Genomic DNA, 5,676 nt, shown 5'->3' with positions numbered 1-5,676 from the left:
AGGGGGCACCTGGCTGAGCGAGGCCCCCAGGTCCCCTGTGCCCTGTCTTGGCCCTTGCAAGCAGGGACCAGATGAGGACACAGACACCTCATCGGCTGCCAGCACTGAAGGGAGATGACAGCCAAGAACCAGATGTGCCCGTGTATGTCTTGGGGGTGTCAGCAGGGCAGACACCAACCTATGACCCATCTGCCAACTACCTACCCACGTTGTGATACCACCCACATTCACTGGAATCCGGGGACCAGGAGACAGGGAGGGGGAACTCCGAATCAACTGAGTATAAACACCAGTCGCTGAACTGACCAACACTTATTTTCTTCTGCTGGGCAGGAAATGGGGGTTTGCAATAAAGAATACAGATAATAGGAATGTAAGGTTGTGGTTTGGGCACACTTGGGTTAGTGGCCTGAATAGTCACACCCACAACCCACGGCTTAACTCAGGACTGGGGCCACAACAGGAGCTGGTGCTGAGGAAGAAGGAAGAAGGCAGACAGGGGAGCTGGGCGAGCTGCTGGTCAGAGGAGAGGACAGGCCTGGAGGGGGCTGCCACGACAGAGGGAAGCATCTTGTGTAGGCACGGGGCGGGCTATGGAGGGGTAGGGGCAGGGGAAGGGGGGTGGGTCAGCAGGCTTGGGAGCACAAATCAGCTCCAGGGTCCCGAGCAAGTCCCTAAGCTCTCTGAGCCTCCAGGTCCTCACTCAAAACAGGGCGGCCTGCCAATCCCGCCTGACCCACATCTTTCCCCTGCGCGACTCTCATCTCGGAAAACCTCATCTCCCAGTAGTTCCGGCAGGGCTGACCCTGGCCTCTAGTTTCAGGCATGGGTATGTGATCTGGGCCTGGCCGGCAAGACTATATATATTCTGGCACCTTTGTTGGAACTATTGCTAAAGAGAAGCTAGCTCTCCTGGGGTGGTGAGCATGAGTATGCAGCTTGGAGCTGCTGCGGGGCCTCCATGAAGAGGTAGGTTTGTCCGAGAATGACTTCAACTCAGAGGAAAGCAGAGCTGAAAGGTGAAAGAAACGAAGTCCATCTCAGTCAGCTCAGTTGCTATAACAAAATGCCATAGACTGTGGCTTGAACAACAGACATTTATTTCTCATAGCATTGGAGGCTGAGAATCCACCATCAAGATGCTGACAAAGTAGAGAGAGAGAGAGGGACAACCAGCACTCTTGTGCTTCTTCTTATAAGGATAATAATCCTGTGGGATCAGGACCCCATTTTTATGACCTCACTTAACCTTGATTACCTCCATAAAGCCCCTATCTTCAAATACAGTCACATTAGGGTTTGCAGCTTCAACATGTGAATCTTGTGGCGGGGGGACACAAACGTTCAGTCCATAACAAAGTCCTAAAAACATGGTTTGCACCCCTAGGTCCAGCTATGACTGAAGTGAGATCTTCCCAAGGACTTTCCAGCTACATAAGCCGTTCCATTCTAGACCAATGTGGTCTGGGTTTCCTCAACTTTCAAGTGAGAGTCCTGTGACAATTGTCATAGATATTACACGTGTCTGTGCTTAGCACACGACATATGTGGAAGAAGTATTCATTTGGTCCCTGGGGAAAAGGCTCAAGTGTTTAACGTGGGGAGGGGGAAGCAGTCAGGAGAGAAAGGGGGGAAGACAAGGAAGGGCAAATCATGGGAGGGAAGGAAGGATTCAGAATGGCAAAGGACACAGGAAATGTTATTTGGAGGGAAAGTGAGAAGAGAGAAAACAAACCAAGACTTGTTGTTGGAAATGTTTGGTTCCCAGCAAATTAAGTTCCTGTTTGCTGTGTGGTGTTGAGTGATAAGAGTCTTTGTGGAGGCAGGCACGTGGAGTGGGCTAGGGGTTGTGGGGGCCCATGAGGCCACGAGGCTGGCGTGGATGTGGAGTCAGGTGGCGTCCGAGGGGGTCACGGTGGGGCGGTGCGGGGCACGGCAGATTGTCCCCTGTCGCCGAGATATCCTTTAAAAGTAGTAAATCAGATCAGGTCTCTTCCCTGCTTTACCTCCTCTGGCCCCTGACTTCCCATCATACAGAATGAAGGGCAGACACCCTCTACCCCGTGCCTTCCTGGGCCCATCGCTGCGCACACCATGCTGCAGCCCCCTGGCCCCACCCGCCGTGCTCCCGTGAGCCATCCCACCTCTGGCCCCTTGCACCTGCCGTCCCTTCCCCTGGAAATCCTTCTCCACCGACCTTAGCCTTCAGCTCCTTCTCCGCATTTGAGACTCAACCCAGTGTCCCCTCCTGAGAGAGGTCCCCCTGGATGTCCTCCACAGCAGCCCTGAGGCTCCATCACAGGGTTCTGTGCTATTGTTCTCCCAAGCACTCACCACCATCACATCACTTCCACTTTTGTATCGCCCGTCTCCTCCTTCAACATCAGTGCCGGGACCTCGCCTCAGCTGTGCTCACTGCTGCATCCCCTGTCCCAGGATGGAAACCGCCACAGCGCAGACACTCAGTAGAGGGCCTGCCCGGACCCCAAATGCCTCTTGAGAACTCTGAGCTGAGCATCAGGCAGAGTCTCCAGGTTAGAAACCCAGGTGTGTAAAAATAGTCTCAGGTTTTTAAAAACTGAGCTTAACCTTTTTTTTCCATTTTTATTTTATATTGGAGCACAGTTGATTAACAATATTGTGTTAGTTTCAGGTATACAGCAAAGTGATTCAGTTATACATATACATGTATCTATTCTTTTTCAGATTCTTTTCCCATTTAGGTTATTACAGAATATTGAGCAGAGTTCCCTGTGCTATACAGTAAGTTCTTGTTGTTTTAGCTATTTTAAATATAGTAGTGTGTTCATGTAAAACTTAATCTTATCTTAACCCCCACTACAGTAAACTCAGGCTAAATGTAGTCATTTCAAGGTGTTCTTGGTCAATTCTCGGTCTCCTAGGTCACTTGCAAGTTCCTGCTTCTCACTAGGGTTGGAGTCGAACTTAAGGTGGGAGCAGGGCCCACGAAGGGTGGAGACCTTGAATGGGAGCCGAGCTCACCACATCCATGTTGTGTCCACATTCCCAGAGCTCTCCACTCCTCCACACTGGCTGCCCGTGTGGTCCCCAGTCCGGCCAGGTCCTGGGTCCATCCCCTGCCACATGTCCCTTCCCGGCCACTGAGGTCCCCTCATCATGTTTCAGGGCCACCCTGGTGAATTTCTCATTCCAAGAGAAACATTCTTCCTCCAGGGGCACATGGGGACCCTCTGTTCTGCTCCAAGCCTGTCTATACCGACCCCTCCAAAAGGAGTTTCTTGTCTTGCTGGCTGGGGGCCGAGTGGGTTGGTGGAGGTCTCTGTGGGCCTCCATGCTCCCCAGGCCTCACCTCAGAAGTGAAGCACGGTCTTGCTGCCGTGGGATCACCCAACTCCACACAGGCCCAGGTTAGCTTTCCCCACCCCTCCCATCTCACTCCAGGGCTCTCCCCAGCCTGGGGTCTTTCTAACCACCACACACATCTCTGTGTCTGCTGCTTGTGGCATGCGTGTTAGCCTTGGGCCTGCCAGGGCTCCCTGGGGTCCTCAGAGTAAGGAAATGCAGAGAGGAAGGAAGGGCAAGGGTGCCAGGAACAAGGCTCCCCTGCCCCTACCCCCGGCCCGGGCTGGGCAGAACCTTCACTCCAACTGGTCAGGATGGACTCCCAGGGGGGAGGCATCTGAGGGGTCCTGGGTGCCAAGCCTGAGTGAGCCAGGCTCGTGCTGAGGGGTGAGGGGCATGACAGTGGGCTTCATCTTGCTTTAAGTAGCCACAGGACCAAATTGGATTCCTGGTTTCGACAAGATCGAGGCTGCGATGCAGCTCTGCTCCAGGCCTAAGCTCCGAGGACAGGGCAGCAAGGAGACCCATCCCCGGCGCCCCTGCAGCCCCCGGTGGAGGGCCGGAGCCCACCCGTCTGCCCCTTTTCACTTCTAATTCCTCTTCAGATATTCCATCTCAGCCTCAGCCTCCAGTCTCCACCTCCCACACTGCATTGCTTAATTCCCCTCTCTCTTCTGCAATTTATTATTTAAGTCCGCAGAGCGACTGGGGTGAAGCGCCGCTTCCTGGGAGACGCTACGTTGGAGAAAAGAGACCCGCCTTGGTGGGAGGGGGCCAGCTCAGGGCCAGGGACCAGGGTGGGGATGTCCCAGGGAGATGGCTGAGCCCAGGGGCGTGAGCTCGGTTCCAGGGCAGACTCTCTGGTCAAGCATCACCCACCCAGGGCGGCCTTTGAAGGAGGACATTCTACCTCCGCCGCCCTCACTCCACCCGCCAGGCCCTGCCAAGTCAGGTTCCGAGAGGGTTGGAGCTACAGAGACCCAGCTGCCAAGCAGCCACCCGGCAAGCAGGCCAGTTTTGTGTGGCTCCCAGGGAGGATGGATTTAAAGAAAACCAAGCAGCTTTCAAAAAACAGGAGATTTCATATACATACCTGGATTTAACTTCTCCTGCAAAACGGGTCAACACTGAGCTGCTTTCTGCAAGGCCAAGTCAGGCTGCAGTGGAGTTTGGAAAGGGCCTGCATGGGCCTTAACCACAGCCCTGCCTCTGCTCCCCTAGGGGCCTGCCCCACCCCAGGGGACGTCTGGGTTTAGAGACCCCTGCTCAGAGCCAGCTCCCTCCCTCCCTCTCCTCTGTATTGTGCATTTCTGGAGGGCAAGGACTCTCTATTCTCCCTGTATCTCTGTATATTACTCACTGTAATACCCAGCCCAGTGGCTGGCATATAGAGAAGCTGAATAAACACATTTTTAATGAGCAGCTGAATGAATGAGTGAACAAGTGGGAGAGCCCTGCCCAGGGTTAGGAGGTTGAATGCCATTTGAAAAGCTGAGTCTGAACTGCAGGCGAAGGAAGCAGGGGGACAGAGGCTGGGGGCATCCAGAGGAGTCCAGGGCTCTTGGGATGGAGTGGGGATGAGGGCAGGGAGGTCTCCCAGGGGTGGCTGCAAGGCCAAGCTGAGGAATTGAGATTTATTGTTCAATTCCCTGAGCTTAAAAAGAACACAATCTGGGGACCACTCCAGACCCACTGAATCAGACTCTTCAAGGTGGGAGGCAATCTCTGTTTTTAAAAATGTTCTCCCCAGCTGGGGGACATGGAGCCTCAACAGGTGTGGGAACTTGTCCGTGTGGCCGGGAGGTGGTCTTCTGTGCCACAGGTCTGCTGCTGTGTCCAATTCCCTTCCCGCCCCACCTGGGGCTGTGTGTCTCTCTAAAGCCACCTGTCACACTTCTGAGTGGTGGTATGGCCCTGTGTCCATCATAGTCACTCACCACATTTTCAGCAAGTTTTAGAAGGAAGTATTAAATGACTGTGTTTGTTTTGTCCAGCAAAATCCATTTATAAAGTACAGCACTTGTTTAAGAAAAAACAACAGCTATTGACAAAATATAAAAAAATAAATTAAAACAGCAGCTCCTTAAAAGGACCCTGTCCGATAATTTGATTTTTTTCCCCCTTCTTCCCTCAAAGGCCAGAACGACACAATCAATCTTGCAATTCCATAGGCTGCCTCATTACAGCTTTTTCTTAAGTGGAGGAAAAAAACATGGAAAGAAAAAGAGGTACCATCTGCAGCCCCATCACCTCCCATCTCACGATGGGTCCCTCTCGGTCCCCCTGTTTCCCCGCCCCAGCTTTCTTGTCCTTCTGGCAGCCTGGACCTGGCCCCCCGCCCTGCCCCAGCTG

The sequence above is a fragment of the Pseudorca crassidens genome, chromosome 3, assembly GCF_039906515.1.
Source record: "Pseudorca crassidens isolate mPseCra1 chromosome 3, mPseCra1.hap1, whole genome shotgun sequence".
NCBI classification, from domain to species: domain Eukaryota; kingdom Metazoa; phylum Chordata; class Mammalia; order Artiodactyla; family Delphinidae; genus Pseudorca; species Pseudorca crassidens.
Note: the sequence above shows the minus strand (reverse complement) of the source record.